At 64.0% G+C, this 13241-nt stretch overlaps 1 non-coding gene and 1 pseudogene across 1 annotated transcript; both read right to left on the bottom strand.

Moving 5' to 3' along the window:
- Nucleotides 1–818: 818 nt before the first annotated feature.
- Nucleotides 819–971, bottom strand: LOC138815518 (5.8S ribosomal RNA). The gene has a single exon (XR_011368342.1). It is a non-coding gene; the product is annotated as a 5.8S ribosomal RNA (ribosomal RNA).
- A 1694-nt stretch (nt 972–2665) lies between these two features.
- LOC138815522 (18S ribosomal RNA) lies at nt 2666–4536 on the bottom strand (annotated as a pseudogene).
- Nucleotides 4537–13241: the final 8705 nt, after the last annotated feature.

The following is a 13241-nucleotide window of genomic DNA, read 5'->3' as shown; positions in this document are numbered from 1 at the left end:
TCCGTATGCCACATTTCCCACGCCGTGCCGCGTGGCGGGGATTCGGCGCTGGGCTCTTCCCTGTTCACTCGCCGTTACTGAGGGAATCCTGGTTAGTTTCTTTTCCTCTGTTGACTAATATGCTTAAATTCAGCGGGTCGCCACGTCTGATCTGAGGTCGCATTTCAGAGGAAAGGAAGACAGCAGAGGGCGTTCTCTCGTCACACAAGGGAGGCAGCGGCGGCGGAAGCAAAGGGGGAAAGCCATGTCCCCGTGGCACGGGGAGGCCCCGCGGCCCGACGACCGTCTGGGGGGGACGGTGAGGGTGGGACACGAGCCGGCGCGAGAGGGGACGTACGCGGGCGGGACCCGGGGCCGGCACGGCAACCCGGGCGGCGCGCGGGGAACCCTCCCCCGTGGACGACGCGCGCGTCTGGCGGACGGCACGACCGCGGCGTCCCGCGGGACCGTCCGCCTCGGCGTGCGAGTCCGCGGGGCACGGGAGCCGCGACGCGCTCGCTCGCGGCCAGCGGCCACGGCAATGGGGACGCCCTGACCCAACTCGAGCGCCCGGCGGGAAAACGTCATCCCCTGGTTCAGGCACCGTGGAACACAGTGGGGGGCTGGGACAGACAAGACCCGGCCGCGGGATACCAACCCCACCAGGATGACCACTCGCTCGCTCGCTCTAAAAGCCAGACGGGACTACGAAGCGACGACCGCCAAAGTCTGAACTTAGGGGGACGGAGGACCCCGGAAAGGGGGCCCTGCAAAGGGACACCGCCAGCCGCGCCACCCTGCGGGGCAAGGCAACCCCCGGGGGACGACTGACCGTCAGGCGACGCTCAGACAGGCGTAGCCCCGGGAGGAACCCGGGGCCGCAAGTGCGTTCGAAGTGTCCATGATCAATGTGTCCTGCAATTCACATTAATTCTCACAGCTAGCTGCGTTCTTCATCGACGTACGAGCCGAGTGATCCACCGCTAAGAGTTGTACGAATTGGGGCGTGGCCCGACTCGGGGCACACGCGGCTGGCACGGCGTTGTTCTCCCAGTCCCACACCACCAGACCCGAGAGGGGAGAGGAGGGCGCGGGCGGGTCGCCTCGGGCTGGCCAGCAGAGACAGAACGAGAACGAGACACGGAGGGGGTCGGACAGACGAGACACGGGGACGGGGACGCCTGGAGCAACGGCCACGCCAGCGCGGGGGGCGCGGCGGGCGGACGCTCGGACGCCCCCGACCCCACAGGCGACCCGGGGATGCCCACCCCCGAAGCCCGGGCTGCCGGAGAAGCGGCCCGCCCGCGAGCGGGCGCAGGCCGCCCCGACCCGGGACGGGGGTAGAGTCTGGGACAGACCGGGGACCGGCCTCCCCACGGGCCCACCGCCCTAACCCCTTGGACCGACGGGCGACCCCCGATGGGTCTTTAAACCTCCGCGCCTGAACGCGATACCAGGTACCTGGACACGAGGGGGCAGACGAGCGGGGTAGGGGCCGTGGCGGCGCCCGGGAGGCGGCCGCCGGACACCCTCCCCACCCCCCCGAGCCGCACCACCGCCAGCCCCACCCGCCGCCGCCCTCCCAACCACACGGGGGTGGGGGGGAACTGAGCCACGGGACGTGGCAAGCCCGGTAGCGGGGGCCACCCCGCCAGAGGCGGGGTAAGGTGCCACCGCGGGGAGCCGCCCACAGACCAGGGCGGAGGGGAAGGCGAAGGCGGACCGAGAGGGGGAGAGGACGGCAGCCGCACACGGGAGAGGCCGAGCCCTCCCCCGACGGACGCGTGAGGCGCCCAGTGCGGGAAAGCCAGCAGGGAAGGGGACCGCCACGAGGGCACACAGGCGAGGTGAGGCAGGGCCCCGAGGCGCAGTGCCCCGCGGTGGCGCAGAACGGGAGAGGAGCGCGGGGACGCGGGCAGCGAGCGCAGAGACAGAGGAGGCGGCGGGCCTTCGGGGAAAAGTGGACGTGGTGGCGGCGGCCCCCAGCGGCTAGGGAATGCGAAGCACCACGCGGGCCCGGACGCAGGAGAGGTCGGCGTAGCGGGGGCAGGGGAAAGCGGGTGATCTGGACAAGGACGTCCGCGGAGGCTGCGGGGGGCAACACCGCGGCGGGGAGGGCGCGCGGGCCCGCGCGGCAGCAAGCGGGAGAGAGGGCGTACAACCATCCGCTCCCAGCCACCCGGGCCCGGAACCCAGACCCACCGCGGCCGCCCCCGCAAGCCGGCGGGCGACACGACCCACCCGCAACATGCCTTAACCAGGGCACCGGCTCGCTCACCCGGCAGCATGGGCGCCGAGGAGACAGCACGGCAGACGGCCACACCCACTGGGCCGACGCCGGCCGGCCACGCGATCCCAGCCGGCCTCTCTACCACTCCTTCCTCCTCTTCTCGCGCCCCCTCGCCAACTCACCCGTCCGCGGCCGCGGGAAACACCGGGACGGGGGAAAGGTCCTCACCGGCACAGCCGCCCCGGGAACGGGCGGGCCCCTCCTCCCAGGCCGGCCCCGACGTGCGACAGTGGCCACACAGGGACGGACGGCGGCGACAGCGACGCGGGAAAGACGGCGAAGACGGCGGGGAGGAGCCCCGAGGGACCGCGGCGCCGGCAACCCCGGCGGATCGCGGAGGGCCACCCTCGCGCCGAGCTCACCCCACGCGTGCTCGCGAGTCCGTGCCCTTTCCGTTAATGATCCTTCCGCAGGTTCACCTAAGGAAACCTTGTTACAACTTTTACTTCCTCTAGATAGTCAAGTTCGACCGTCTTCTCAGCACTCCGCCAGGGCCATGGGCCGACCCCAGCGGGGCCGATCCGAGGGCCTCACTAAACCATCCAATCGGTAGTAGTGACGGGCGGTGTGTACAAAGGGCAGGACTTAATCAATGCAAGCTTATGACCCGCACTTACTGGGAATTCCTCGTTCATGGGGAATAAATGCAATCCCCGATCCCCATCACGAATGGGGTTCAACGGGTTATCCGCACCTGCCGGCGTAGGGTAGGCACACGCTGAGCCAGTCAGTGTAGCGCGCGTGCAGCCCCGGACATCTAAGGGCATCACACACCTGTTATTGCTCAATCTCGGGTGGCTGAACGCCACCTGTCCCTCTAACAAGTTGGGGGACGCCGACCGCTCGGGGGTTGCGTAACTAGTTAGCATGCCAGAGTCTCGTTCGTTATCGGAATTAACCAGACAAATCGCTCCACTAACTAAGAACGGCCATGCACCACCACCCACGGAATCGAGAAAGAGCTATCAATCTGTCAATCCTGTCCGTGTCCGGGCCGGGTGAGGTTTCCCGTGTTGAGTCAAATTAAGCCGCAGGCTCCACTCCTGGTGGTGCCCTTCCATCAATTCCTTTAAGTTTCAGCTTTGCAACCATACTCCCCCCAGACCCCAAAGACTTTGGTTTCCCGGAAGCTGCCCGGCGGGTCATGGGAATAACGCCGCCGCATTGCCAGTCGGCATCGTTTATGGTCGGAACTACGACGGTATCTGATCGTCTTCGAACCTCCGACTTTCTTTCTTGATTAATGAATACATTCTTGGCAAATGCTTTCGCTCTGGTCCGTCTTGCGCCGGTCCAAGAATTTCACCTCTAGCGGCGCAATACGAATGCCCCCGACCGTCCCTCTTAATCATGGCCTCAGTTCCGAAAACCAACAAAATAGAACCGCGGTCCTATTCCATTATTCCTAGCTGCGGTATCCAGGCGGCTCGGGCCTGCTTTGAACACTCTAATTTTTTCAAAGTAAACGCTTCAGGCCCCCGGGACACTCAGCTAAGAGCATAGAAGGGGCGCCGAGAGGCAAGGGGCGGGGACGGGCGGTGACTCGCCTCGCAGCGGACCGCCCGCCCGCTTCCAAGATCCAACTACGGGCTTTTTAACTGCAGCAACTTTAATATACGCTATTGGAGCTGGAATTACCACGGCTGCTGACACCAGACTTGCCCTCCAATGGATCCTCGCGAAAGGATTTAAAGTGGACTCATTCCAATTACAGGGCCTCGAAAGAGTCCTGTATTGTTATTTTTCATCACTACCTCCCCGGGTTGGGAGTGGGTAATTTGCGCGCCTGCTGCCTTCCTTGGATGTGGTAGCTGTTTCTCAGGCTCCCTCTCCGGAATCGAACCCTGATTCCCCGTCACCCGTGGTCACCATGGTAGGCACGGCGACTACCATCGAAAGTTGATAGGGCAGACGTTCGAATGGGTCGTCGCCGCCACGGGGGCCGTGCGATCGGCCCGAGGTTATCTAGAGTCACCAAAGCGGCCGGCGCCCGCCCCCCGGCCGGAGCCGGGAGGGAGCTCACCGGGTTGGTTTTGATTTGATAAATGCACGCATCCCCCCCCCCCGGGAGGGGGGTCAGCATCCGTCGGCATGTATTAGCTCTAGAATTACCACAGTTATCCAAGTAGGAGAGAAGCGAGCGACCAAAGGAACCATAACTGATTTAATGAGCCATTTGCAGTTTCACTGTACCAGCCGTGCGTACTTAGACATGCATGGCTTAATCTTTGAGACAAGCATATGCTACTGGCAGGATCAACCAGGTAGGGGAGCGCGGGCAGGCGAGCCCGGAGAGCCCGGGAACATCCCCCTCTCCTCCTCCTCCTCCCTCCGGAGAGGGGGGGCGGGCGGTGGCGGAAGCAGGGAAACGGAGGACGCGGGGGCGGGTGATCGCGCAGGAACGCACCACCGGGCGGCCAACCGCCGGCACGTGGCAAAGCCGGGGCGAGCGAGGGGAGAGAGAGAGCGACGCCGGCGAGTGACAACGGGGGGCTCGCCTCCTCACCTCCCCCGACGCCCGTCGTCGCGGGCCAGCAGGACGACGTGCCCGGGCGTGGCACGACTTCACGGCGCCCCACACACCGCGAACCTGACCCCACGACCCCCCCACCTCCTTCCCGCCGGGGGGGGGCGGAAGGAGTCGAGAGGGAACACGGGCAAACTGGGGCATCCGTCTGTCTCTCCACGGGGACCAGACGTCAAGGAGCGTGAGCAAGGAGAGGGCAGAACCCCACCCCTCCCTCCCGGCCAGCGGGCGATGGCGAGGAGGAGACGGGGAGCCAACGAGGGGGAGTGAGGGCGGCGAGGTGGATCCCGGGTCGCCGCACAACAGAACGACTGGGCAGGCCCGACCGGCCCGAGAGTGCACACAAGGTTGGGCGCGGAGCGGGCGCGGGAAGGGAGGGAGGCACGGACCTCGATCCGGGAGACTGAGGCCGCCGACCAGCGAACGCCGGCAGCGACCGGGAAAACCGACACTGGCGGGCCAAGCCGGCCGCCGACGCGACCCAACCGCCACCATCCAGGACGTCGGCGCGGGCACACGGGCGCAAGCAGGCCACGACGCAGTGACGAGCAGAGAGAGGAAGAGCACGGAGAGGGCAGGGGAACCCATGGCCGGGGGGGGGAAGGGCACCACACCGCACCCAAAGCGCGAAAGCACCGCATCACCGACACCCCGCCTGCCAGCCCGATGGGCACGGGAGCGGCGGCGCGCACACACGGACGGGGAGGAGAGCCAGGCCCCCTTCCCCGCCCGGAGGCGGCGCGCCGACATCCACAGTCCAGCCGGCCAGCCGGCCGGGTCGCGCGTGGCACACACCCAAGCAGCCAGAAAGCCGGGGGTGACGCACACAACGCAACGCACGCCACACGGCCACGGGGTCTTTCTCTGCCTCCCTCAAAGCCAGCCCGAATTCACTCGCTCCCACGAATGCGGGGGCCGAGCGCACAATGACCCGCGCCACCGCGGACCGGCGGTGCCGGCAGGGGGTCGGGGGTCTGCGGCAACGACCCGTCGGCGATGAGTCACCGGCCAACGGCGGCTGCCGGAGGCGGCGGCAGGGACCCCGGGAGGCGGGCGACACCAAACCCAACGCACACGAGCACACTCACGCGCGGACACCGCCGGCACAGAGCGGACGGGGCCAGGCACGGGAACCGGGGTCGCGCCGGGCACGCGGCGGCGACACGCCGAGAGAGCACAACGCCCCGGGATCCGGGACCGGGGCGGGGACGAAGCCACACGGCTCGAGATGGAGGAGACGATGCGGGCAAGCCTCTGGCACGGCGAGCAGGAGGGAGGCGCAGGAACCAGGGACAACATCGCGCAGGCACGCGAGGCGGTGCCCCAGCGGGAGGAGACACGTCACGCCGGCTTCGGGCCCTCGGACGGCCAACTCCCGAGCGAGGGACGCACGCGGGAATCTCACCACCACTGCCCCCGTGGCGTACCGGCGGTCCCGCTGGCAGGAGCCCTCGCGTCATGAGCAAAACTGATCCGGGAAGACCCTTCAAAAGCCACCGCCGCCGCGACGACGTGCCTCCCCCACACTGGGAGAGCAGCCTCACGAGCCGAGCGCCGTCCCCCCCAAGAGAACACCACACACGCCCAACTCGACCGTCCGCCGGTGGCCGGCCACCAAGGCCAAACCGGTGAGGAACGCGGAAGGCTGATGCGGGTGAGGAGGGCATGCCGGAAGCACAATAAGAGCAGCGGGGAGGGTCATCGGGTCGGGTCACCGGGGTGAGAGGCAAGCGAGAGAGCGGCCACCCCCCCCACGGGCAGGTGGCGCAGCCGCAAAGCAGCGGGGAGGTGAGACCTTTCCGGGCACAGCCGGCACGCCAGGGAAACGAACGCGGGATCTCACCACCCCCAACTCCTGGGCGGTCCCGCGCAACGCCTGGGACACCGAGCCGGCCTACCAGGGGACCGGAAACCCCCACCGCGGCAGCGGCGGGCCACCCCAAAAGAGGCCCGAGAGGGAAAAGGCAGCTGGCACACACCTCAAAGACCCCGTGAACGCACGCGGAGCCACCCGCTCCAGCAGGGCCCCACCGCATCCATCCACACCGCCGGGCACGGCACCCATCATTGACCACCTCTTTATCGGCCGCGTGAGCAAGGGCCCACACACACCGGGATCCTCGGCTCCAGAGGGCCAGAACCCCCCCGGGCTGCACACCACCACGGGCACGGCGGCCTCGGAACACCGGGGGCCCGGCGCCCGCACGGCGCAGTCGTCGCCAACCGGCGGCGGCCCACACAGACGCTCGGGAACAGCGTCGCCAGGGGCCGGATGGGGAGGGGGACGGGATCCCCAAAAACCCCATGGCACCCTAAGCACGAGGCCGGGAATCCACACACCACACGCCCTAGCATCACAACAAAGCACAGGCTCCACGCTCCGCCACTCAACACACCGCGCGCGAGGCAGGGGCGGGGACGGATCACGAACGACCTCCACTCACCACACCAGACGACGGCCCGGGAGAGGCCCGGCGGGACCCTCCCCCAGCTCGGAGGGGGGAGGCGCAGGCAGGCAGTTACCAACGCGGGCAGCCACTAACGCTCAAAAGCGGGACAGGGAGCAGCAGGGCCGCGGGAGCCCATCGGGGGCGGGCCCCCGCCAACCCGGCAGCTAAAGCCGCCTCCCGAACGAGGATCGCTAGAGAACCTCTCCTCACTCTGAGGGTGGCCCGCACCCAACCCCGACGGGAACCCCGCCGGGACCAGCACACATCAAAGGCGTCCATCCTTCCCACCACGGGTGGCAGGGAGGGGTGGTGCGGAGGGGGGTCTGGAGCAGCAGCAACACCAACCCTGGTCGGTCGGCCTTGCCGTGCGGGGCCAGAGCAAAGTCGCGCACACGGGAGAGAAGCCCGCACAGGCCAGGCTCGCCTCCCACTGCATCAGGTCCCCCGGTGCAATAAGAGCCAGGTGACACGGCAGGGAAGACAAGCCAGGACCAGGACCGGCAGCTCATGCGGGGAAGCCACCGCCCAGCGCAACAAGGGAAGAGCGCTCCTCTGGGGAACCGCCTCGACCCCCCCCAGCAGAGACGTCAATCTCTGTGATAACTTTTCTCACTCGCACAAGCCCTACGAACCCAAGGATGGCCAGGACACACCACGGGCAGCAGGCTGGCACAAGGCAGCGGACAACGCCGGGATCGGGAACGACACCACCACTCAGTCTCCGGCACCTGAGAGAACCGACCGGGAGCGTTCTGGGAGCACCGCAAGAGGGCAAGAGTGCGAGGCGCGGCTTTTCACACCACACAGCACGGGCAAGCACGGAACACCGACCCTCCCTCTCCGCGGAGAGAGCCGACCCCAGTGCCCATAACGAGTCAGGGGAAGAGAGGAGCAAGATCAGGGCGCCCCCCTCCTCCAGCGTGTACAAGTCCCCGACCTCACGGCGAGGGCAGGGAGAGTGCAGCCGGACCCGGTTGCCACACCCCTGCCTCCCCGCACACCACCTGCGCCGGCACGGTGGGACGGTGAGGGCAGGGGCCCACGGGCAGAACGAGAAGAGCGGTCCCATTCGCCATGAATGTCCGTCCCTCGCCTGGCGCAGCTTAGGCCCGGGCCCGAAGGAGATCGCAACGTCACCACATCAATCACACCGAGGGGGCGGAGAAGACAGCCACACGGCACTCGGGAGGCGGTGGGGCACAGGAAGCTCGGCTCCCGAGAGAGCCAACAGCCTGGGATAAAAGCATAGCCAGGACAGACAACCTTTCGTGAGTAATGAGCGAGTTAAAAAGAAAAAAAAAGAAACAAAAAACTAAAAAAAAAAAAAGAAAAAATACCACGGGCTTCAGCGTCCCTGGCATTCGGGATTACCAGGACACCTCCGCCGGGCACAGGGCCGAAGAAGCTAGAGAGGAAAAAAAAAAAAAAAAGAACCACGGACAGTGCTCGGGAGTAGCGCAGGTCAGTGGCCAACCAGGCCCGCCATCCGTAAGCGGCAGGTGGGGGAAGTTGGAGCTAGGGGCGATAGGAAAAAAAAAAAGAGCCACGGAGGTCTGACGAGCCTGACGGCAGAAGGGGAATGCCGCACACGCACAGGCAAGGCAGGATTCGCCCCCCACCTTTTCCTCCTCAAGCCGGCCATGGCGAGGGAAGCACACCACGTGGGCCTACCTATGCACCCCAGGCAACCAACCACTCTCCTCCTCAGCGTGCCGAGGCAAGGGCCAGAATCCGGGCACCGGGAGCGGGGAGAGATCAAGGACGACGGGACTCACTCAGCCACCAAACCAACCACCACCACCACCACAACCACGAGCCACCACAGGGGCAGGGCCTGCTCAGGGCAGCGGGAGCCCGGGGTGCGGGGGGGGGGGGGAAGGCAGGGGGACCCGGACCGGGAAGAGACGGGAAAGGCCCAGCACACAGCATCCGAGAGAGCCCCAAAAGACCCACTGACAGCCACCGGGACACAGCATGCCAGCACCCTCCTGCAGGTACAAAATCCTCACATCACCACGCCAAAACCAGGTGGTCACGCAGGGGCGACAACTCGCTGGCGACAGGGACCTCTCGGAAACCACATCGTGGACACCTGTCCCCAACACGTCCCCAACAGAGCCAGACACGGAACTCTCAGGGACAGCTGGTCGACCACATAAGGCGAAGACAGACGAAGAGAGAGGGCGGGAGCGGGCTTAGGGAACGCACCCGCCCCACTACCCCAGGTGCGCACGGGCTCACGGCATGAGCGGTACGGGGAGCCTTCCACCGGCAGACGCGAGGCACCCACTCGGAGAGGCACCCAACCACCACACCCACACCGCGCGGGGTCGGTGGTGAGTGCCCTGCCGCCAGCATGCACACACCCGGGACTCCCGGGCTCGGGTCCCCGACTCCCGAGGTGCTCCCTCCGTCTCGATCTTTCCCCTACGCAGGGCCCACCGGGCAAGTCCCCGCCTTAGCGCACACCGCAGACGGTAGGTAGGTCCCGGCCCCGAGGCTCGCCTCGGCCGTGCCCACGGCTCCTCGCGCCGGAGAAGTCTGTCGCGCCAAGCGCTCACTCGGAGGTGACTCCGACGACCATCCTATGTCGGGGAGGGGGGGGTGTAGGTCCCGGCCCCGAGGCTCGCCCAGGCTATGCCCACGGCTCCTCCCGCCGCAGAGGTCTGTCCTCCGGCCTCCGGGGCCGTGGAGGGAGACCACACGGGGCCGGCGACCCAGGCCCTCGCGCCCAGCACACGCCAAGCTCTCACTCGGAGGTGACTCCGGGGAGGGGGGGTGGTCCGAATCCGGGCCTGGACCAGCCCCACCACCTAGCGGCTCACCCGGGGACCCTTTCCCCCGACTCCCGAGACTTCCCTCATATTCTCCTTTTTTCGCCCTCAAAGACCAAAGTCCAGGGAGGGGAGGAGGACAAGGCATCGGGCCCAGACAGAACTACTGGTCGACCCGACAAAGCCGCCACCCCCGGCATAGACCGGGCACGGAAGAGAGAGCGGCGACGCACGGCCCCACCCCGCGCTCGCCTGCGGGCGCAAAGTCCGACAGAATAGCCGCCCTGGCGCCACAGAGACACCAAGGCGACAGTCGCGCCGGGCACCCAGCAGAGGCCGGGCCTCTGCCCGGCTCGCTGCCGCCAGACCTCCTCCTTCACTCGCTCGCTCGGCTGAGAACGAGGGGACTGTCATATCAAAGCGGACGCCAGGGGGAGCACGACAACCGCCTTCCAACGACCGACTCCACCGAGCCGCCATACCCCGGATCGGCGCGCGCCGGCCGGCTCTGAGCTCCGGAGACACAGAACACGGAAACGAATCGCCTCACTCCCCACCGCCACGCACCGAGTGGCACAACTTAGGTCAGGACCTGCAGCCGGGTCCTCTCTGCGACCTCACGAACGACACCAGAGCCACCAGAGACCTAGACCGAGATCGAGCCGCCGCCGCCGCCGCCGCCGCTGCCAGCGACCAAAGTGAAATCAGGAACCAGGACGGGATTCGTCAGAACGGAGAGGCCCGAACCCGAGAACCGGGAACCCGGGATCGGTCCTAAGCAGGAAGGGGCGGCAAAGACGGCAGGCCTGCACCACGAGAGAAAACGAACCGGCCACCCGCACGACCTCCGCCGCCCGTGGCAAGACCCCCACGCCCGCCCAACATGGCCAGAAAAGGGCAAGTGAGCGCTTGTCCCACCGTTTGCCCGCCCGTCTTTTTTTTGGGGGGGGTTGTTTGTACGTTCTGTTTTCTTTTTCCCCCAGATGGAAACCAGAAAGAAAAAGAAAAAAAAACTCCCAAAGATGGGTCGGCTCCAGCAAGAGACGAGCCCCCAGGAGGCAGCCCGCTCACTTGTGAAAGTCCGCCGCCCGCCCGCCCCACAACACGCTCCCTCGCCCCGCCCCTACCCGCCACCCCTCACAGGCAGGGAAAGGGCAGGGGAAGGCCAGAGAGAGGTTTCTTCTAACACAGAGAGAGTAGGTACACGTCCCGCACACAGGTCTGGAAAACCACGGTGACAGCGCCATGGGAAGCGTGAGTCCACTCACCCATCACTAAATGACAGGAAAGCCAAACGAGAGCTGCTGGCTGGGTGGGGAAGGAAGGGGAGGTGGCACCCATGTGACGCTTATCCCCGGGCACCGGACGGAACGACCTTCTCACCGGTTCGTACTCTAGCCTGTCATAACAGCTAACCTTTTCTAATAGGCTCTGCCACTCTCTCTGGAGCAGGATTCGGGGCATGAGGTGATGAATCTGAACCCGACACACAGGTGTTGGAGGGTAGAGGCATCATCACTCACATGCCTGTGGTGGAGGACCTGGACCCGAGCATGGCGGTGCACAGTGTGTGAGTGTGTGTGTCTGTGTGTGTGTGTGCGTGTGTGTGTGTGTGTGTGTGTGCGGGGCTGGGGGGAGGGCAGGTAGGGAAACCTAGGAGGAAAGACAGGGAGAGACAGACGAGGGGGCCCAGCCCAAACAGAGTGGGGGGGTCAGAGGGGCGATCCTATCTCCCGGGGGTGAAGCATGGTTAGAACCCACAGGACAGGCCCGGCGGGCGTACTTCTCTTTGGAGTTTGCACTGGGAACATATGCGGGCAGAAGCGCCCCAGCACACACATCGCATAGCAGACGGGTAGAGAGGCAGAGCCAGGGGGTCAGGCATGGCAAACACTCTATTCCGTCAACACACACACACACACACACACACACACACACACACGTTTCGGTGTGTGTACAATATCCACAAGGTAAAAGTTTATTCATCCATTCCCCAAAGAAGAAGAATAAGATTATGTCAGTTACAGGGAAGTAGATCGATGGACTGATTGACTAGGAGCGGGGGGGGGGGGGGGGGCAGAGGGAGGGAGGGGTGCCGGCGGCGGAGAAGAACCTAGAACAGGTGATGCCAGGGGAAGACAGACCGGCGGAAAGACAGACAGACCGACCAACCAACGGCACCTGTTTTCTCTCCTATGTGGATGCTAGACCTAAACTATAACTGGACATGGTAAGCTACACAGCACTCCGGGCAAACAGAGTGTGTGTGTCCCCGTGTGTGTGACACACATACTGTCCTTTTGTCAGAAGGTGTAACTTCTCTGAGCATTTAAGATATTGCAGAGAAGACACAAGACGTAATATCCGTAAGTGGCACGACTGTGAACGTATTATAACAACTGGACGTGTGAGGATCAAAGCTGGAATTAGGAGGACAGAAATGTACCTGTCCTCACGCTTTGGGTCATGATCACAAGTACATTTGGTTTAGGATCTTTCAAAACACATTGATTTATCCTTCTGGACACGATGGTCTAGGACCACACTAGTCAACAGCCACTTCAAAGCCAGATCCTCTGTTGGATATGTTTCAATTGGTTTATATTGCATCCTCCAATATTTTTCTCTTCTTTTTATTCTACCTTCTCACTAAAGATCCAGTGGTATAAAGCTACTTTTATTCTCTTAATATTCCATAACTGAAGTGATCTGCTTTGTTTTGCAGCTTTCTCAGCTTAATTCACTGAGGCCTATTTAGTCACACATGATGAGAGGTCCAGAAACATCTTTGGGGCCACGGATGGCTTTTGTAAAGTCCATTTGGGGAAATAGCAAATATAATCTACCACGTCCTAAAATGTAACAGATTATCTCTATGGGGCCGATAGAAATATCCAGATGTGCCCTGTCAACAGCCAGTTATTTTAATTTACTTAAGGGAAATCAAGTGAATAAAAGTCTATGTAGTTCAAGAAATTTTATTCTGATACCTATATAAAAAGTTTACCTGAGTGGGTGAGGACATGTGCATGAAATTTCACCTAGGGCAGCACTTGATATTTATAACTCTCCCTAAACTATTGCATTGCCTGTTTTCCATTTTCTTGGCACTCCTTTAGAAATGTTCCCGTCTCAATCTTTCACCCACTGCAGCCGTGGGACCCTTTTTCATAATACGGACATAAAGACATTTGTGTTACTGTATATAAATTACAACCGTA

This window comes from Dipodomys merriami, unplaced genomic scaffold, assembly GCF_024711535.1.
Source record: "Dipodomys merriami isolate MVZ:Mamm:240054 unplaced genomic scaffold, mDipMer1.0.p SCAF_645, whole genome shotgun sequence".
Taxonomy (NCBI): domain Eukaryota; kingdom Metazoa; phylum Chordata; class Mammalia; order Rodentia; family Heteromyidae; genus Dipodomys; species Dipodomys merriami.
This window is presented reverse-complemented; position numbering and strand designations above follow the sequence as displayed.